Here is a 21,058-nt window from a genome sequence, read left to right as displayed (position 1 = left end):
ATGAAGAGCATGTATTTGTCTTACTGGAATTACTATCTGCATCTTATATAGGGAATCCAAGAGAGCTTCTGAAATCCTTGGACCCCTTGTGACCTTCATCTGCAACCCAGCTCATTAATGGGGCAGAAGTTGGTGTTTGTGGAGGAAACAGGGCCCTTACAAGAGCTGCAGGGCAAGCCAGCACTGCCCAGGATGCCCAAAGCTGAGCTGAGACCCAGCCCAGTCAGTCTGACTCTCCACAGAGAGCTGGGCACAGTGGTTTGAACTCATGAAGTTTTCCATAGCTACAGGGACTTCCTCAGCAAATGCTGTTGATCTTTAGCTGTTAGCTTAGAACTCCATGTCTTCTTCCAAAATGTACAGTATTCTACTGCAGTGTTAAAGATCATTTGCCAAGGGCTCTTTAACCTTCAATGCTCTTCACAGCTTGTACTTCTGGGACAATAACCAGAGACACGCACTGAAGTATTTGCAGTTGCCATTTCTGTGGCCAGTGGATCAGACTAACTCTAACCCAAAGGATAACCTCCTGTGGGGGACTGAGTGACATCCCTGGACTTCTGCTTTGCTCTTCCTGTTTTCAGACTTTGGTTGGCCTGAAAATTATAGCACTTTTAGTGCTGTTGAAAGGCTCAGCTGCCAGCCCTGTGAAAGACAATCAGTTCATCCTCTAAGGAACCCTAATGCAGGCACAAAGGAAGAGCCACCTGGACTCTTCCCTTTGCTGTTGCTGGTGGCAGATGAGGTGGTGCAGATCAGACCATCCAACCCCTTCAGTGGCCTTGTTGAAGATGTCCCTGCCATTAGAGCAGGTGCCAGGTGTGCCAGCAGGGCATGGTGTGGATACTGGGGATGTTAATAGTTACTGAGGCAACACCTTCTTTCAAATATTGGAGACAGTTCTCTTTCAAAGGCATTTTGTTGGCATGCAGATATGCTTGAGCAGGTTCAGTTGTAGGGTGAGGGGAGGAAACAGATCCAAGTGGTGTGTGCCATACCTTCCCTTCCCCAGCTGCCTGCTTTGTCATTTAGAGACTCTAGACTTGGCCCAAGAAGGCTTCAGGGCACTCCATTTTAGTGATTTTAGGTGACAAAAAAGAAGAGCCTACAGGGCCTCTAGTTAGACATTCTGCTGGCAGCAGCAAAGCATCTGTAGACTGGTCTCTGCAGCACAGGACACCCATCTTCCACCTTCTCTCAGTTCAGCTTCTGAGATCTTTTATGTTTGACTGATTTTTTTCACCTGCATTTTTGCTTCTTTCTCATTTCTCCTGACTGCTGTACATCCCATTTTATTATTTCCTGTTAGTGTCTATTCTACCTCACTTGGGTTGTTTGGTTCATTTTACATTTCAGATTAATTCCCAAAACTATAAAAAGAATAAATTCATGGAAGAAACCTGATTTTTAGGAGCCATGGTGCTGTTCATTTTACATATGTAATTTCCCCCTGCCCTTTGTTTAGTCTATTTAGACTTAGCTTTTCAGAGAGTTTTAATTTCTACTTGTGCAACAGCTCCCTACATATGAGGTCCAGCATTAGCTGTGTTCCCCAGGTTTGTGTCAGTAATTAAGATATTAGGATATTTTCCATACTATGAAAATCCTCATAATTTTAAAATTTTTAACACAGCTGAAGACTTTGCATGTGTAAGAAACATCACACAGATCACAAAAGAGAGGGAAAAACTTCTCAGGCTAAAGCCTGGGAGAGATGAGGGGAGAAACTATGAGTAATCTTGCAGTTTTCCTAAATCATAGGCAGATGTGCTTGATGCCCTTTCCCCAGCTCACTGTGTACCAAATAGGAAATTACTGCTAACTCTCAAGATCTGCAATACCTGATAAAAATACAAGAAGCTCTATTCCTCCCTAATCTAGTTCCTTCCAGTCCTCTCTTTCTTTTTTGGTAAAAAAGACCTTTTCCTAAGTCTCTGTGCATCTCCTGTTGCCTCTGGAAGCTGTGTGAGATGGCACAAGAGAAACACCCCACCCTATAAGAAACAGAGAAACAGTCCCAAAGAGAGCCTAACAATGACTAACAAAAAGCCATCACCCAGCTCTGAAGATAAAGCTGGACTGGGAGCCCTTCCGTTACTGCTTAAATACATTTCTTTTTTCCTTGGCACCAAAGAGGATTAGAAAGTTCCAGAGGAGAAAAAGGAATTTTCTGTCACCTTCTTCCAGTACAATTTTTGTAGTAGGCACCTGTATAACTGTCATAGAGAACTGAAATACTGTTTGTGCTTGTGGCAGGCAGAACACATGAACATTTAGGCACCACTTGCTTTTTCATGTCCCCGTGGTTTTATATCTCTGCAGCGTGGGCTGTCCCTGTGTGCACATTACTGCAACAGAACCAAGGTGGGCTGCAAAACAAGGAGTGCCAGGCCCAGGAAATTCAGAATAAAAATGAAGCAGAGGGAAGGGAAGTGTGATCACACAGCTGGGAAAAGTTGAGTATAGAAATACTCCATAAAGAAGATACAATGAGAACTAGAATAGTCACCTTTAGAAAAAAACACAAAGCTTCTCTGTTGACATGATATTAACTGTGATCTTTTATGGTTCTCCTGTTAACATTCCTACCCACTTCCCAGCTTCTCATACAATTAAAATTAACCTCTGTACAAGATGGTTTACATCAACACCCACTGCTGAAGTACCCTGGACTGCAGTCAGGCCATGCCCTTCCCACTGTTACCTTTCAAACACTGCCCATATTGTCAATATTTCACTGTATTGCACTGTGATTCCACCAACTGCCTAGCAAGTATTCACAGCAAGAGATACAGGGAATGCTTTGGGGGAGTGTAAAGTGATATAGATGGAAAAGGGAGGCAGACAACATGCTTTTTAGTGATAGAATTTAGATACCACAAGGAGATTGCGCAAAAACAGTATTATAATTTACCTGAGCACAAAAACCCAATTTACTGCTTTCAATTTACAGGCAAAGTGATTTCCCCCCCCAGATTAAAAACGTTTATGTAGTTTTGGAAAATCCTGATCAGCCCAAGCACAGAAAACCATATTAGGAAGATCTATTATAAACAGCAGTAAAGCAGCCCATCTTGTTTCATTATGCAAGCCAAATGAAACACAGAAATTAAGCCAAGAGCGGGAAAACAACTAAGACTTAAAACTGTGTTGGGAATACTCCAAAGACTCATTAACAGATGAAAAAGTATGATTATCTTATTAGGAGTACTACCACCCATACAGAAGCTCTGATCAAAACAATAATTAAACCACCAATAACAATCTCCCTGCATCATTAAATACTTTTGTACAAATAAATTAACTCTGCCAGCCAGAAACATCAAATGAAGATAATTTACCTCAACCACTTAATAAGTCCAAATACTCAGAAAGCCTCTTGCATTCTTACCTGGGAATGTGCTATCATTCTTCTTCCAAAAAAAGCTTTTAAATAAATGATTTTGACAGCATTCCTATACATTTCTGTGTTTACTCCACCACAGATAAATCAATGAACCATGTGGCTTGAGATAACAACCTGTCCCTTTGCCAGTGGTGAAAACTGATTCTTTTTCAACTAGTACATGCAGCTGGGCAGGGATATTTATTTCTGAGCAAAGTAAATGGACACTCAAGTGCAATTGTTGATATGCAGAATCTGGCAACAAATCAATACTGACTTTAAATACCCAATTTATGCCATTACTTTTTAATACCCATGAATCTTGTTAAAATCCCATAGCATGATGTCCTGGAGTGACACAGCCTGCTTAATTTCTTTTGGTTTGTGGGTTTATTGAATTTGAGGCTTTAAGAATCCTGTTATTGGTGAGTGTCAGTTTCAGGCTTTTCTCTTTTATTGGCTTCCTTTGAAATATCTCTGGAGCTCTTATATTTGATTTTTTCCCCTGTGTCTGAGAAGGGTGCAGGTCCGAATTTGGCTGGTGTGTATTACTGCCTTGACCTTGCAGAGGCATCCACCACTCATATCTGAGGTCTTAGAGGCAGATACACTGCCTTTATTTATGCTCCTTTAAGCAATCTAAAGAAGTGTAAGTATATTAGACAATTTGTCATATCATTCAAAACTGCATTTTTGAGCTACATATATAGCAGTGCTCATGTATGTGTGCCATGTTGTAGTAAAATTATCAAAAATCCAAGATCAGGATGAATAAAATTGCCTAGATTTCCTAGGTCAGACTCAAAATTTGGACAAATATGATGCAGAAAACAGGAGCTGAGATTCCCATAAAGCAAAAACTAACCTTTCAGATGCACTGCCAAGAATGGGTCAGGGCTAGGATTTATCAGCAAAGCAGCACTTGTGGGGAACTTCAGCCGCTCCTGCCCATGCTGGACCTGCTTTGGGGAAAGCAGAGTGGTGCAGAATCAGGGATGTGTTACTCTGGAAGCTTTTACTAGCAGAAAGCTCAAGAGAGTGTAAAATTACTGTTTTGAAACAGATTGTATCCAAGAAGCCTTGTGTTACCATGAGGGCTTAATAGGTATTTTTAGGAGCACCCCATGAGACAAGTTCAGCCTGTTCATGGAAGTGAGGAGACAGGAAACCCCACTGGAAGAACAGAGGAGAAAGAGAGGTTTGTTTTCTGGTGTGTGTTAGACTCTACACCATCTTTGACTAACTACTGTTTTAGCCTTGATTTGTGAATACATTAAGTAGCTGAACAGGTTTACATGTTTATTCATTTTCTCCCTTAATTTAAGAGGAAGTTGTACAACAAATCTAGCTGTACTGCCCTAGGGAAAATCCAGGCTGTGTCCCGCAAGAGATGCAGTGATCAGCACAGCCATGAGCTGATTGTACCTGGGTTCCTTAGGAAATTCTACCCAATTTTTGGAGCACTTGTGCATAATACAGTGACAGACAGACCTCTTGCTCACTGGTGTACACAATTATTGCTGTGCTGTCAGAAAGCAGCCCAGTTGCTGGAAGTGTCAGTGAACACTTAACTATTTTGGGGCTTATTTTGTGTTCTTTTGTGTCATCTCTAAGGAACTATCTCCGAGGAGAAGATAGTAAACCAAAAGGACTGGTCTGATCCATTCTAACAAACCCAATATTCTTAAATCATGCTCTTTAGTTTCCCAAATTAACTTACCTCACGGTTTCCCCTTTGTGCCTGGAAAGATTTATTGTTTTTATTCAACCTGAAAATCTGCGGGCATTAGATATATTAGGATACCCACAGGTGGTTCTTTTGTCATCCTATCACTGCAGTGGGAAGATAGCAAAATAAATCAATAAAAACAATGTCTTGGCTGATGCTTGGGGAAACCAATCTGTGGTTGAATATATAGCTCGGCAGCAGACTGCCCTGTGTACAGGCAGCACTAGGTACCTTGGCTTCCACTCACTGGAGGTCTCAAATAAGGATTCTGGGTTTTATTTAGTGTTTTCCCACCACTCAAGTTTCTAATTCTGTGTCCTCTTTAAAATAACAATGTCTTATCTTTTTTTGTTTGTTTCAGATATACACCAGAGTGAGGGTTATTTTGTCACAAGGTCAGCTTTTCTTTCTTTGACTTGAGCACTGTTGCAGCAGGAGCCTGATATAAAGCTGGTTTTCAGTTGCCTCTATCTGAGGCTTGTTTTCAAAGACTATATGCAAATCATGCCAGTGCTGCCTTCTGCACTTCCTCCATTTTATTTTCTATTGAGACTGAATGTGAAGAGCTGCAGTCTATTTAGAACACCATGGCTCTTGCAGCAAAAAAACCAAAGCTATTTCCAAAGTGGAATTTCTTAGAATCAGTGTATTTTCTTCTTCTTATAATAGAAATGAGTATGAGCATTCTGAGCCTTTAGTTATCCTCCCAGGTCTGAGAAGATGTGAGGAGAAGCAGAGCGGGTATGGAAAGAAAAGCAGTTGATTAGTAAATCCATTTAAGGATTTAATCCTTTGTTAAGGAAGCAGCAGCGAGTCTGCTGGAGTGAAGTGAAATGTAAGAGAAACAAGTGGCAATTTACCCTAGAGCCGCATTCTCCAAATTACTTTCCCCTGGGGATGCGGTGGACATGAGGAGGCACAGGAGCTCCTGGAGGGAACAGCCTCAGGCTGAACTCGTACCCCAAGACCCCCCAGCTCCAGGGCACACAGGGTGAGGGGTGAGGCACTGCCCACCCTGGACAAAACCATGGCATGTGCCCTACACAGGCACTTGTGCTTGTTGCCCTGACCTATGGGAGTCTCCTGGAGTCCAGATTAGCATGGGGAACGTGGCTCAGAACTCCAGCTAAGCCAGGAAGGAATGCAGCAATGCCTGTCAGGATCTGTGCCCTCAGAAGAACAGTGCTTTGTCCTGCTTTTGCCATGGATTTCATACTTGAAGCCACAGATAACTGAAAACTCATAAAGACGTAACTGAAACCATTTAACAATCAAAGCCATTGAAGGGCCGCTACTGGGCAGCCCAGCTTTGGTTTTCTGGTGTCCTGTTAAGGGAAGACTGGGACTGTGTGCTTTGCAGATCTGGGTGATGAATTCCTATTTTTTGGCTTGAATACAGTGTGCAAGTGCAGATCCAAAAAGTGAAATACAGAAGGGACAAACAAGGGCTATTTCCTTACAGGCTCCCATGTCTACTATACAGAATATTTCTTACCTTGTCATTGAAATATAGGAGGTATTCAGTGGAGGTAATCACACAACAGAAACAGGCCTCCTGTTTTCCAGAGCCTTTAAGTTTGAATTCCCCTTCCTGCAGAGCCAGGTGTCCCATGTTTCTGTGGCAGGAACGAAGCTCTGTGTCTCTCTGTCAAGGAAAGCATTTGTTAATTGCTTCCAAAAAAAACTGGAGTGAATAAACATTTAACTAAATCGCTAAAACATGCATAAGGTGTCATATGCAATTTTCAGCACTCTCAGCTGCAGCACAAGATGCTCGTGTAGCAAGAACAGCCATGCCAGATGTTAGGTAGGAACCTGCTTGTTTCCACTGTGCTCGGGTGGCTTTGACTCGGTGATAATTGTGCAGAGCCCTTGCCGAGGCAGAAAAAGCCTCCCTCAGCATATCTGAGACTCTTCCAGCATCAGTCTTTGTGCTTTGTCTGCATCCAGCCTGAATGGTCAGAAAGCCTTGCAGTGGATTAAGGAGCCAAGACTTGGTCACCTCATTTATGAGAAACAGAGCCAATGCAATGATGCAATTACTATTGTGAAGCAGGGAATTTTTTTTTGGTGAACATTCACTACTTGCTGCAGCAAGAAAGAGTGGGGGGGGGGGGGGGGGCTGATCACCAAAATTATTCAGTCAAGAGTTTGATTTGCTCTTTTCTGTCCCCGTGCAGTCCGATTTTCAGGGTGTTTTGGGGGTTTTTGTTCAAAAACTGGACAGCAGAGGGTGCCAAACCCCAGAGGGAACGCACCCAGGCCAGGAGCTCTCGGGCATCGCTGAGCCCCCGCTGGCAGCCCAGCCCCAGCCCCAGCCGAGCCCCAGTCCCAACCCCAGCCCCAGCCCCAGCCCCAGCCCCAGTCCCAGCCCCAGCCCCAGCCCCAGCCCCAGCCCCAGCCCCAGCCCCAGTCCCAACCCCAGCCCCAGCCCCAGTCCCAACCCCAGCCCCAGCCCCAGCCCCAGCCCCAGCCCAGCCCCGCCCCAGCCCCAGCCCCAGCCCCAGCCCCAGCCCCAGTCCCAGTCCCAGTCCCAACCCCAGCCCCAGCCCCAACCCCAGCCCCAGTCCCAGTCCCAGTCCCAACCCCAGCCCCAGCCCCAGCCCCAGCCCCAGCCCCAGCCCCAGCCCCAACCCCAGCCCCAACCCCAGCCCCAGCCCCAGCCCAGCCCCAGCCCCAACCCCAGCCCAGCCCCAGCCCCAGTCCCAGTCCCAACCCCAGTCCCAACCCCAGCCCCAGCCCCAGCCCCAGCGAGGCGCCCTCCGGCCGGGAGCTGTGCTGCGGGCCCTGGGTGTGCCAGCACTCCCAGCCCCGTTCCTAACCTCCTTCCCTCTGGACCAATCCAGCCTCCTGCCAGCCAAGTTATTTTCTCTCTGATGCGCAATCGGCGCTCAATGTTATCTCGGGAATCTGGAGCCACGTTTTGTTATCAGGATGCTGCAGGGACGACTCACTAAATTAAAAGCAAGCACTTGATCATAGAGAGCTGAGCACAAACACTCCCCACCTTTAACACGTGCTAGAAATACCACACAGCCATCGAGGAGCTAAATCACTTTAACTTGACATGGTTCATGCACAGCTTTTTACTTTGGACAAGGAAACATGAGATTAAAACATCAGCAGCTCTGAAATCCCATTCTCATCCTACAGTGAATTATGAAATGAAGTGGCGTTACATTAGCAGGCATTTCTTCCTGTTCTAGTAAAAGATATGCATTCTACATTTTCTGCAAACACTGCTCATGGGAATGAGATGGAAATTGGTCCTTGAGTAGTAACTAGTTACAATAGCTTCTAAACAAGCCTAAAAATTATTCTGATTGTATTGAGGAGCCAAATCCCAAAGCCTCTATTGTATTCAGATTGTTCTTTGCTGGAGACAAAAATTGCTCTACTTTGTCCAGGCAACATTTCTTTTTTTTACTTTCTTGCCAGGCCCTGTCCGGAGGATGAGCGCTGTCAGATGGCCAATTTTACTGCTCACATACCTGATACACATCGCCGGCCCATTATTTCTACACAGGAACAGAATCCATCATTCCTAACTCAAAACTGTGCAGATAACAATTGATAATTTGTAAACAGTTATTCGCTTTGAATGAGTTATGTAGGCTCTGTTTACTTAATCCAGCTATTTGTCAGCTTTATCAGTCACTTATCAACAGGAGCAGAAAGCAGGGCACACATAACCCATTCATCATCCCTCCTGTTGCTGCAACACACACAATATATATTGCACATGCCACAGCACTGGTGAAATAGCTCACAATGCTACACTGCCAGCACAACTCAGTATAAAAGTTACTTTCTCAATGCCAAAAACTTGTGGGATGCTTCAGAGAGGGGTAACATTCCCACTCAGCCCCAACACTTGGGCCTGAGACACAAAGTGATGGCACAAGTGTGGCAGGAGAGGGGGTCTCAGCTGGATTGGGAACACCCAACACTCTGCAGCAATGTAGGAGAATATTTTCTAAATGTGGAAAAGAGCAGAAGACTCAGTTCAAGAGGCCCTGTGGTTCCTCAGGATACAAGGATCTACAATACTTACTTGTACTACACAAAGGTTTGTGTAGTACAACAAAGCAGCCCACAGGACTCAGTTACCCCTGTCCCCTCTTCCCTACCTCACACCTCACCCTGTGCATTTATTTTTACCTCTGGAACATCCCCCCTTGTCCTCCCTGGCAGGGCCTGGCCTGGCTTCATCCAGCCCAGGTGCTTCTGTCACAGCTTCAATCAAAACAAAATTGTCGTGAGCCTTTAATAAAAAGACTTAGTGGAAAACCAGGGTTAGAAAAGCCCCAGCTTGCCCTTGTCCAGCAGTAAATAGCTCACCAAAATAGTGAACTAATAGCTCCCACCACCAGCCTCATGCAAACCCAGGGCACTGGGCTCAGCACACAAACAGTAAAACACCAGGAAAGAGGCACGGGAGCTCTGCAACCTTTTAAATAAAGTCTGGCAGGGAGATGGAGATTTAGAAGAGCTTTGAAAAAATAAGCCCTTTCTCCTAGGAGTTTACAGGGAAGGTGGAAAGCTGTTGTAAGGATTTTGGATGTAATATGGCATGAAAACATTTTTGCTTGGAAAAAACCATCAACAGCACATTTTAAAAAGTTATCATTTTTGTAGTTCTCACAAATTTACTGTTATGATATTTGCTCCTTATTCCCCTCCAAGATGTTCCTTTGTTTCACTTGTGGAGAAAAGTTGTGTGGGTTACTACTGTGCCTGGCATTTTCCAAGGAAAAACAACTGCTATTTTCCAATCCAAGAATCCACGTGCCCCTTTTAAGATGAAAAAAAAAATTAAAGCTTACAAATAATTCAATAATGTCTTCAAAATTAGATAAATCATTTAAAAACAAGCTGGTTATGGCACAGAAGCTGACAGGCTGAATTGGCTCAGCTCATTTTTCACTAGTAGCCCCACACTGAGTTAGGAAAGGGGGAGAGTCTTGCAAATCTCCCTGGGATTTGTGACTCCCAGGAACCCTACTTTGAGTAGCCAGAACCTCCTAAAAAAGAAACTTCCAGGACACTGCCAAGGGGATTGTGGAACAACGTTAAAAATCAGTTAATGTGACCATGCAGTCACTGATCCTTAGCTCAGCTCACACACTTGTGAATTCTGCAGTGTAGATGAGCCCTTTGGAGAGCTTCATACATTAAGAGAATCCATTACTTTTTTGCTGATTTATTTTATAATGGCTCATTTACATGCACTAAGAAACGGTATTTTTATACTAGTTAGAAAGGCACAGATTGCCTCTCTGCAGTCATACAGGTTTTCAATTTTAGACAAGATCTTTAAAAATTGACAGTATTATGAACTTCCAAGAGGCTTTTCAAAGTCACTTAGGTTTTAAAAATCTATTACGGTTATTTTTTCTGTTATATTCCAAAGGTTTATAATTTTGGACTCATTGTACTAACAAATCCTGTTATAAATGTTGAGCAATAAGAAAAATAGGGCACTAATATTTGAAAGTCTCTAAAACATTTCTCAAATTGACTGTAAAATGTGGCATTTCTACAATCCACGATTGTTTGGCAGGATATAAAAACTTACTGGTTCTCATTTGGGTGATTTGCATAACTTGTTCATGGCATCATTTGTAAATATTTTGCCCATCCCAAGCTGCCAATGATAAAAAGAGTAAGATTGCTTTTGCCAAAGTATGTCATAACATAGATGAGGAAAAAACCCATCCTGTCTAAAAAGAGGGAAGTTATACAAAGCAAGTTAAAATTTTATACTGCATTAATCTCACAAATCACTTTTCATGTCTGTTAGAGAGCATAAAAGTGAAAAAAAAAACTCCTTTTGCTGTGCAAAGTGGTTCTACAAGTGTTGGACAAGCCAAGGAGCAGTGGCTGCTCCCAAGGAGGTGTTGCTGAGGGCAGGGTTCACACAGCATCCACAGAGCCCCTTTGCCTGTGCAAAGAGAGCATGGGCTGGGCTCAGGACGTGGTTCTGGCTCCCCAGGCTCACTGAGGGTGAGCACACAGTGAACAATTCTGTTTCAGGCAGACAGATGACAATTCAGTTTGCCCACTGACCTGTGCTGACTCCTCAGTACTAACAAAACCAAACCACTGCAACAAATCTATTCCACCCAAAGAGACTCAGTACAGAGAGAAAGCTCATCTCACTTAGCAAGGCAGGGCAACTTCCATACAATCATTTTACAGCTTGATTTCATATTCATGACTGCTCTAGAAGGTAGCAATTTTGACTGATGTTACAGAGTTGCCTGTGCCTGCTTTGGAACGGCCCTTTGAGAGATGGTGTATTTCTTGTGGATGAAGGCTGGGGGGAATGATGCTGTCTTTGGAGGCTCTGTCACAGTCACCAAACAGATGGATTTCTGGAAAGCACATGTATTTTTTTGCTTGCCTTCACAACCAAGAATATGTCATTGTGACTGTTTCGTGACCACCCTGATAAAGAGCTCAGATGAATATTTTTTGACTCTGAAGTTATTTAGTGGGAAAGAAGAAGAGTGACTGGGATGCAGAGGGTTACCATATCTGTTTCTCAGAGTTTCAAACTCACTGTTGGCAGCTGTGCCAACATTCTTGTGCTAATTTCTTTGCAATTAGTTGAAGTGGCTGTTGTAAACTTTAAGGTAACACACCAGGCCCTGAGAGATGGTGACATCTGTAGGTGTGAAGGTACCACTGTAGCAAGGCACCATTTACAGATGGTCTGTAGCTGAGCTCTGAAGTTACCATTGTGCTGCTGAGCAGGTATGGTAATACACTGCTCAGCCCCACTAAACCTGGCAACTGGCCTAACTAAAGTGTTTGTCTCCTCCACAATGGCCACAACACAGCAAATATCTCAAAAAGATGCTCTGGCTTCTGAAATCAGCGAAATTTAATGGCTTGCTTTGGATACTGCTATTCCCCCACACCTTGCATTTTTCTACTTCCTAAATTTAACAAACTACCAATAAATGACTTTTTTCAATCAGACCTTAAAGCAGGAAAAAGAGATTGTAAGCCAGGAGCCAAGGCAAAGGAATCCCCAGGGAAAGCACTTGGTGTTATTTCCTGTCGTTAATCTTTGCCTGCCAGGTTGAATTTGGGAAAAGAGATAGAAAAGAAAGTTAGAATTTGTCTTTATCATGAGAGATGAAAAACAAGGGTAGGTCACTAATTACATCTCTGAGGTGATACATACTCTGCTGCTTTATATAGAGATGCCAGTAATAACCTCAGGTACAGAACACTTTAGTAGATACAGCAAATGAAAAGTGCTATAGATTGTGCTCTTCCCATCTCAGCTGCAACAAGATTCAAACACAATTTCAAGCCCTTAAAGCCACAGCATTTTGCCAAAGTGAGATTGGAAATGCTTCTAGGAACGTAATGCTGGGTAGACCTTTCTTATTTGCTACACAGCAAGATTAACTCAGGTAATGAATTTATACTGATGAGTGGAGTTCAAGGTTAGGGATTTTTGAAAGCAATCTCACCATCTGGCCAATAAAGCTTGGAAGTACGTAAAAAAAAAATCTACTTTTTAAATAAGTGTTCTAATCAATAATGCTACACTGGAGTGTAGAAGGTGCAATTAACTTTTCAGCCGGGTTCTTGGAGCTCTGTATGGCTGATTTTTAGGTCAAGCAAAGCTTTTCTTTAAAAGCTGTGGAAAGACGAGGCTTGGTTTGTGAGAGTATGAAATAAGGCAAGATAAGGATTTGTATTTTAGAATTTGCTCTCAATCCAAGTTCCTGGTCTGCTGAACTTAAAGAGGAAATTGAACCCAAGAGTTTCACCTTAAATACCAGCAGCTGGTTATTCAGGAGGTTGATCCAGCTCTCTAGGTTTAATCAGAATCAGATCCACACAATTATTCTTAAAAGTCTTCCCACAAACACTTTGCTTTGATGAGCCCATATTCTTAATGAAAAAGCAGGGTATAAAAATGCTTCTGAATACTGTTTCTCTAGATTATACAAATAAAGTTACTTCATGATCCCTATTTAATTACTGCTATACATGCAGATCAGCACTGAGTGCAGAAGACTCACAAAACAGAATTAAAACAAGACGAGGGAATGAGCAGCTAAAGAATGGCTCTATTGAGGGAACTGGATTTAAACCAAAAAGCAGAAAAGCATGGAAGCAGCTGTACTCACCTGAAGGCTTCTCCTACAGACTTGGAGCCTCACTTGGGATCAGTCCTTCATCGAGCTTGGGAATGGGAGCCAGCAGCAGAAAGGAATACCAACCTGAACCTTCTCCAGCAGCTCAGGAGGGTGCAGCTTTCAGGAGAGCCCTGAAACTTGACACAGAGCCTCTGGAAAGAAAGACCTAAACTGACAGCACTGACAGCAAAGCTTTTGCCTGTAGGTGCAGAGCCTGAGCTTGGACCGCAACAAAATGCCAAGATTATTCAAAGGGCTTGGCTGGAAACACAGCAAGATAAAAGAGAGTAAACCCAACTGAAGCTGTTGGTGACCTGGACTGGCTGACAGCACACAGCATTACCAAGTAAACAATTCCATGCCACAGAAGTGAAGGGTCGCTATTCAATAAAACTTGAAAAAATCTGGAGCTCAGAGTGGATAGCAGGCATTGCAGTGGCATAGACACAAATCCTAAAAAAACCCCAAACACCACTCTCCAGGCAGTCTCTTCCCAGCAAAATTTACCCTAAACAGGCAGCTGGAACAGATCCATGCCCAGAGTTCAGGTGCCCAGTTTGCTGGGGGCTGCCATTGTAACTCAGTGTCCGTGACAGGAAGAACAAGGCTGGTCAGGTGGAACGAGCGATGAGATGATTTGGCTCCAGCACAGACTCACAGTCCTGTGAATGAGGGAATTTAAAGCACCTTGAGCCATTCCCAAGGATGCATGGAGACCTTTTGTTTGATTAAATCTCCCTCTGCAGCAAGGCTTAGGTAGAAAGGCAGCAGCTGGAAATCAATAGATGGGACCAGCAGCAGGAGGAAGATAAACATAAATTGCACCTGCAGAAAGATAGTGATGTGCATGTGTTAATCCTCCTCCAGTATATAAATCCAGGAGCTATTGCAATGGTCATGCTGAGCAAGGAAAACCAAAACATCTAATGGCAGAAGCAGCCTGAGAATCTGCTACCTGCTCCAATGAGATTTTTTAAGGAGTCCCTCACTTTCATGACATTCTTTCTGAACATAAAATAGTTTCTGGTTATTTAAACTTCACTGGACAGAACAGAACCTTAAATTAAGGGAGGAGAAGGAAATACAGCATCACAGCCAATGCCCTCCCATCTTAAATCAGCTGCAAACACTTTTTGTAATGCTCCTCAGTGCTCACTAACCTTTAGGCTGACTGAGGGACCCCATAAATTGGTGAGTTGTGCTGTGGCTGAAAGGAGAGGGATTAATTCTTTGAGCAGGACGGGGGTTCCCTGCAGGTCTGTCGTGACAGAGCATCTCAAAGCCCTGAACACAACAGTCTGTTGAAGTACAACACAATTTGATTTTTCTTTTTAGAAAAATTTCCTTCTTACCATCAAAAGAGTTTGAAACAACAAAAGAAACTATAAAAAAGTGAAAACCAGGATGGAAGGTCTCATTTCAGTCCAGCAATAGTTGCTACCCTGACAGTTACAACGCTACAGGTTGTATCTTTTATATTTGATTTTTCTATTCTTAAAGGACTGACCAGAAAATAAACCTTGACATAGCCAAAATTGGATGGTACTAATGAAGCACCCAAGAGGACACCACGCTGCTCCTCTGTGTGAGCAGCAAATGATTAGTAATTAAAAAGCTGTCAGTGGGGAGGTGCCTGATGTATTTTTATTAACATTTTGTGTCTGTTGCATACATGCTCCTGAGCGACCAGCTAAGGTAGCTTAGGTGGCATTTGGAGCTGGATTTCCTGAGGTGAAAACCTAATAACTTGCCAGGGCACAGCACTACAAGAGCTTTGACCTGCTCGTTTTCTCGTGGTGGGGGCACAATTAATTTCTGGTCTGGAAGGGCTGACTGACATTTACAGGCAGCACAGACACCTGCTTTAGAGCAGGGATTTCTTTCTGCTCCTATAAAGTGCAATGCACAGCTCAGCTAATATCAGAGAAATAAGGTCTATGGAAAAGGTTGCAGCTGCTTAGTGGTCTTGAGGTTTTTTTTTGGGTTTTTTTTTTTTTTTTTGGTTTTTTTTTTGGGTTTTTTTTTGTTTTTTTGATAGCAGAAAATGAATGTACTTGGTAAAAAAAGGGTTTGGTTTGGGGATTTTCTCAAGTGAGAGTGTTGTGCAGTACAAATAAGTTTTACAGATAAATGCCATAATATTTTACACTGAAATCCAGAGATTAACTGAGCCCAGCCCATAGGATGAACAGTTAAGGAGTGAATATTGAAAACAAAATCTTTTATTTTCATTTTGTTTTATTACTGCTTAGCAGAAGGCAGAGAATGATCCAAGAGAACAAAATGGGCACACACTGTTTTAAAGACTTTAAGCTGTTAAGCAACCTGATTTGATGGGAAAATTGCAGAAGACAGGCTGCCTTTTAAAGGAAAACACCAAATATTAACACAGTAGCAAGTAAGAAGAGATTTTGATGATTTGCCAAATATTCTCAAATGAATCCCAGAAGGGCCTGGGTTGGAAGAGACCTTTTAAGACCCTCCAGTTCTGACCCCCTACCACGGGCAGGGACACCTTTCACTAGACCAGGTTGCTGAAACAACAGTTCTTGTTGCACTCAAAGTAGGTAACACTTGATGAACAAGGACTTGTAACCCCTCCAGGAGCAGGACCAGAAACACAGGCAGGGGTGACACACGTCAGGAATGCCTTGAACACTGTGGCAAGCTCTGGTGGGCTTTGTTAGAAATGTCAAAGGGAATATTCAGCACATGGTCCTTGACACAAATGCCCTACTGATATCCTGCTTTTCCAACAAAAAGAGAAAACCACAAAGCACCTTAAATTCAGGTTTGTCAGTACTTCTCCAAGGGCTGCCAAACTAAGTTTGTTCTTTATCATGAGATGGGACCCAGCTCCCATCTGTGTGACTGTTGTAATGGATTGAAGGGGTGTTTTTGCCCAGGTCCTGCTGCTGTGGCATCACTGGAGAGTGGCTGATGCTGTGAAGGATCACCCTCAAGGAGTGGGCAGCTCTTTGGGAAGTCCTTTATACACAAATCATTGCACTGTGCCACTTAACAATCTAATATTCAACTACTAATCTGCCACATTTTTAACAAGTCCTTGGAGAAATGCAGGAATCCTATCAAAACTGCAGCCTTATCAGTCCTTGGAAATTTTCTGATGTGTGGGAGTGCAGAGGGCATGCCTTATACTGAAAATAAGATCAGACATTTCCTTTGCCTGACAGCCAACTGTGCTTAATGGGATTCTAATTTAATCAGAGTACAGAACAGGGCAGATGTAACACTGATCAATTATAACAGGGATCAACAGGCAAGAGTAGTGGGGGTAGGACTTGTCTTGGAGAGTGACAACTGCAGGGACACTACAAGTGTCTAGGAAGGACTTTGCACACAGCTGTGAATCAGTCCCACAGCAGAACAAATGGAAGCACACCTGGATTTTAAAACTGCTCTGAGTGTTCTTCTGTACTGTACTCTGTCCAGCCCTCCCTGAACAGTCACATCATTTCTCAAAGGAGGCTGAGTTCTTTCAAACAGGACCATAAGTGCACCTGCACTTTTTTAAAGCAGACTAAGCTGCAAACACACAGCAAGGAGAAAATGTGAGACTAGAACTCATCCAAAACCTTATTTTTTTGCTTTCCAGCTACTCTTTGCTCACTGAACATGAGTTACTCCTGCTTGTAAGGCTTGGATATGTGGACATCCCCTTTTGCACCCCTGAAAGCAGCCCAAGATGTTCCATAAGAGTTGCTCTACATCTTCCACCATGTAAACCCTCTCCTGGAACTGATGCTTCAGGCAGGCAAGTAGGATAAACTGGAAGAAGATCCTTGCCACCACTGGGCCTCCTTGCCACATGAGGTTGCAAATGCAAGAATAAAGGGATACACAACTTCCTGGGCAGATTAATGGGAGAAAAGTTCTTCAAAACAGGCACAACCACAGGTTTAGGAATTATGCTGCAGAGGACTGCAGACTGGGAGGTTATTTTGGGTAGGATCACTGCATGCTTGCCCTGTCTCTATGCTGTTCACAGCATTTGCTGCAGGCCAGAGACAGATTATTGGGGTAAAATAGAGTATTTCCCTGACTTGATGGCTTATTATTTTCTGCAGTGATGGTAAATGTCCCTGTCCACAGTAAACATGTGGATGTGTTTTCCTTGCAGGGATGATTAGCTGACTCAGCTGCATCAATTAACCTCCCCAGGCAGCAAAGACAAGCTGAGTGCTGTGTGGGTACCTGAGAGGTTCAGTGCTGCTGGGCTGCTCAGGGAGGTCTAGTTGTTAAACTTTAGCAAGGCATCTTTAATATATGTAAATAGGCTTTTTACAATGAGTAATGTTGCCAAATTTTCCAGATTGCTAGCACTGTCCTCCATTAAACTTGGAGGACAAATTCACAAATACATTATTAGGGGAGGCAGCAGTAATGTTAGTGAGTGAGTCTGGTGATGTTCTTAATCTTGGAAAACAAAGAAAGGATATTCTTGCTTCTTAGCAAGGTCAATGTCATATATTGTCAAACAGCAAGAAATAGACCATGTTATTGTTTCAGCAGATTTAGTCAGAATACACAAAATTAAGTAAATCCCCAAAGAACACTATCATAAGGGTTAAAAGAAAATAATCCTGACAATAAACCTGAAACTATGTTACTTACAGGATAATGAAAGTGATCCAAATCAAATTTTCTCTTAAAATAAATCTTTAAGTATGAAATATTGTAAAGACACACAAAGACCTATCAAGAAAAGAAGAAAACATTAAAATTGCCACATTGCTAATGTAATTTATTCTAATCTGGAGACAAAATCTTTAACCATCTTAAACATGTGTGACTTCACAGGGCAGAGCTAAATTTCTATAAATGCTAGAATTATGTATCTGAGAAGCCATCCTATATGGTCACTTCCCTTCAATTTCAAGTTGGTGAAAGACGAAAATGTAGAAGAAATTTGTCTGTGGCAGTGTGGATATTTGAATGGACCAAATTGATATTCAGTCAGTAATGTGTGAAGAAAGCAGTTCTAGAAAATTAATGCTATGAGCATTAGCCAAAACAGATTTTGGATCTTCTTTCAACACTCCATCCATCTTTCTTAATCTATTTCATATTTTATTCATGATTTGAATTCAACCACAATACTTACCTAAATTGGAATGTTGCTAACAGACCTTTTAAAAATCCTCATGAACTCTATTTCAAGGTAGCATCAAAGAACATATTATTGAAAAACAGCTATTCTACAATCCTTGGGAAAGCTATTTAATAACTGCAATAACACACTGAAATGTAATAACACACCCTATTGTTCTGATTATCACCAGACAAACACACTCCTTGTGTGCCAGCCATAATGCACACACTGCAGGGAGCTTGGTCCGAGTGCTCTTTGTGACCATGTTACCTCACAGGCTGGAATGGGACAAGTCTCCCCAATGATTGCCAGAATTACCTCCCTTTGGAACCTTTTATGAGTAGCAACAACAGGACAACCTTGTATGAGCACCAGAACCGTCCCATTCAGGATGCCTTTCACTTCAAATAAGTGCTGGCCAACAAACTGCCTAAAATTCAAGCTGGGCTACATCGTGGTAGAGGATTGAATTTCTGGTTTTTAGGATCTCTTATGCAGTAGTTAGGTAGGCAAAGTATTGTGGGATGGCAGAGCTGGAGGACCACCACAGTGCAGAAGTGCCCACTAGAAATGACAGGCAGGAAACTCATCGCTGCTGCAGAATCTTGCAGTCCTGCTCTCCACAGAGAGCCTGGGGAAAGACAAAGCCTTCAAGAAAGATCATGCCGATACAAATACTTAATGGAGAGGAAATTTACACTGAGTGTGAGCAAAAACTTTTGCCTGACAAGCCAAAAGTCTGGTCTAACCATATTCTTCAGGGGTGGGCTGGTCCCAAGGAAGGAGTTTGGCAGAGTCCTCAAAGCAGACAGCTGTGTCAGCACAGAGTGGTGCGCTTTGCTTTTACAGCTACCAGTAAAGAAAGAAATATTTGTATTCTGGCAGATTGTGCCAGCTCAGTGCTCCCAGGGACCATCCAGATACTGGGATGTACCAGGAAAGAACAGGGACATCCACAACATCTGAGTCTTGACAGCCACGAGCTGCTCTGGTCACCAGCCCTCTCAGGAAGGATTTACTAGAAGTGGAGAACACATGGAGATGGGCAATAATCACAGTTATGGAATGGCTTCTGCTTGTTAAATGACTTCATATAACTGAACTAGGACTGCTAATGCTGGGAGAATATGACTGCAGGGGGTTTGGTCACCCAGTGCACAGCTCAGCTGTGCAGCCTGTTGCTGAGCTGTTGCAGAGGCTAAATTGGATGTGAGCTCAAACACAACTAGGCAAATTAATAGAAAAAAAATCACCAGGCAAATAAAGACACTGATACCATCTCTGACTCAGGAAAGCAGAGCTGCTGCTACTTGGGCACAGGGAGAGTATTTCCAATGCTTCTGCATCCCTGTAATCCTCCCTGTGGACCCTGCTGTCAGTCTCCAGTTGTGACAGGTACTGGTCTGGATGGGCTTTGTGTTACCTATTCTGTCTGGTTTTATGTTCTCCCTGCAGCCTTTCTGCATAAAGCTCTACGGTCACATGCTGAAATGTGCCTTTACTCAGTTGCTTTACACCTGAGGAGTGGCAGAAAACCCAACCACCAGGGAGGAAACTTCCCCCAGGCCCCTCGGCTGTACGTCAAAATGCAGATCCTCTTCCCTGCTCAAAAACCTGACAGCCCAGAGCCACAGCAGGGGCAGGCTGGTGTGTGCACCCAATTTCCCCAGAAGAGCCCAGCAGCGCCTGCTGCACCTGCTGGAGCCCAGCATTCCAGCCCTGACAGAGAGCAGCACGCCTGAGCCCAGCAGAGGGGAGTGAGGATCAGGCAGCTGCAGCACACGGGCTGCTGTTCTGAATCTCTCCTACTAATTTGTACAGCAAACCTGCAATTTCTGTGGTAGCCATGGAAACTGAGGTACTGGAGCACATGTGTGAATGCTGTTGCCACCACTGAGTGTGCATCACTCAGCTCTCCTCGACAGCGAGGGCAAACAGGATACCTGAGCAAGCACAGCTGGGCTCTGGGCACTGGGCTACACCAGCCGAAACAGGTACCAGAGCACAGCAGCTCTTCTGCTGGGACCAGGGAGCAGGACACCTGCTGGAAGGCAAGGCCAGTGTCAAGGAAGAGTCCACTCCAGAAGAAAAGAATAGCAAAGAATGGCAGGGAAGAAAAGCTGGAAAGAATGTGAGCTGTACAAAAAAAGATAAAAATCTGCCTCATTTTGTCTCCCTTCACATTGCTGGTAATCTCAACACCCCTAAATGTTTGGGTAGTTGGTTTTTCAGTCAGTGAACTATAGAAGACAATGGAGTCATCTTACCTGGAGTGACAAGCAAAAAATATACCCCTGCCAATCAATTTTCTTGTGAAAGAAGCTTCTAGAAGCTGGTAAAGGACGCTCATTCAATGTGCAGCATAAAGCTGCAAAGAACTGCAAAGTGGGGCGGCTCATCCTGTAAAAAAAAAAAAAAAAAAAAAACACCCTAAATATTATTTCCTTCAGACAAGTTCTCTGTAGATCACTCTGTAGACCTTTTGCTTAACCCTTGTTATATAGGCCAGTGTTATAATTCTGCCCAGACTCATCAGGTGTGTTGGTTTGAGTGGGGTGTGCTACTTAGAATTTTAAATTTGCACAGATGAGGTCAGTCTGGCCAAAAGGATTTGAGGCAGACCTCAAAATGGAGATGGTGACTTCTCAGGGTGGTATACACCAAAG

At 43.4% G+C, this 21,058-nt stretch overlaps 1 long non-coding RNA gene across 1 annotated transcript; it reads right to left on the bottom strand.

Moving 5' to 3' along the window:
* Nucleotides 1–1,248: 1,248 nt before the first annotated feature.
* LOC137480556 (uncharacterized) lies at nt 1,249–14,194 on the bottom strand. The gene is made up of 5 exons (XR_011002968.1): nt 13,787–14,194; nt 8,122–8,261; nt 6,610–6,759; nt 4,251–4,344; nt 1,249–2,369 (listed from the first exon to the last, which is right to left on the bottom strand). It is a non-coding gene; the product is annotated as an uncharacterized lncRNA (long non-coding RNA).
* Nucleotides 14,195–21,058: the final 6,864 nt, after the last annotated feature.

Source organism: Anomalospiza imberbis, chromosome 11 (assembly GCF_031753505.1).
Source record: "Anomalospiza imberbis isolate Cuckoo-Finch-1a 21T00152 chromosome 11, ASM3175350v1, whole genome shotgun sequence".
NCBI lineage: Eukaryota > Metazoa > Chordata > Aves > Passeriformes > Viduidae > Anomalospiza > Anomalospiza imberbis.
This window is presented reverse-complemented; position numbering and strand designations above follow the sequence as displayed.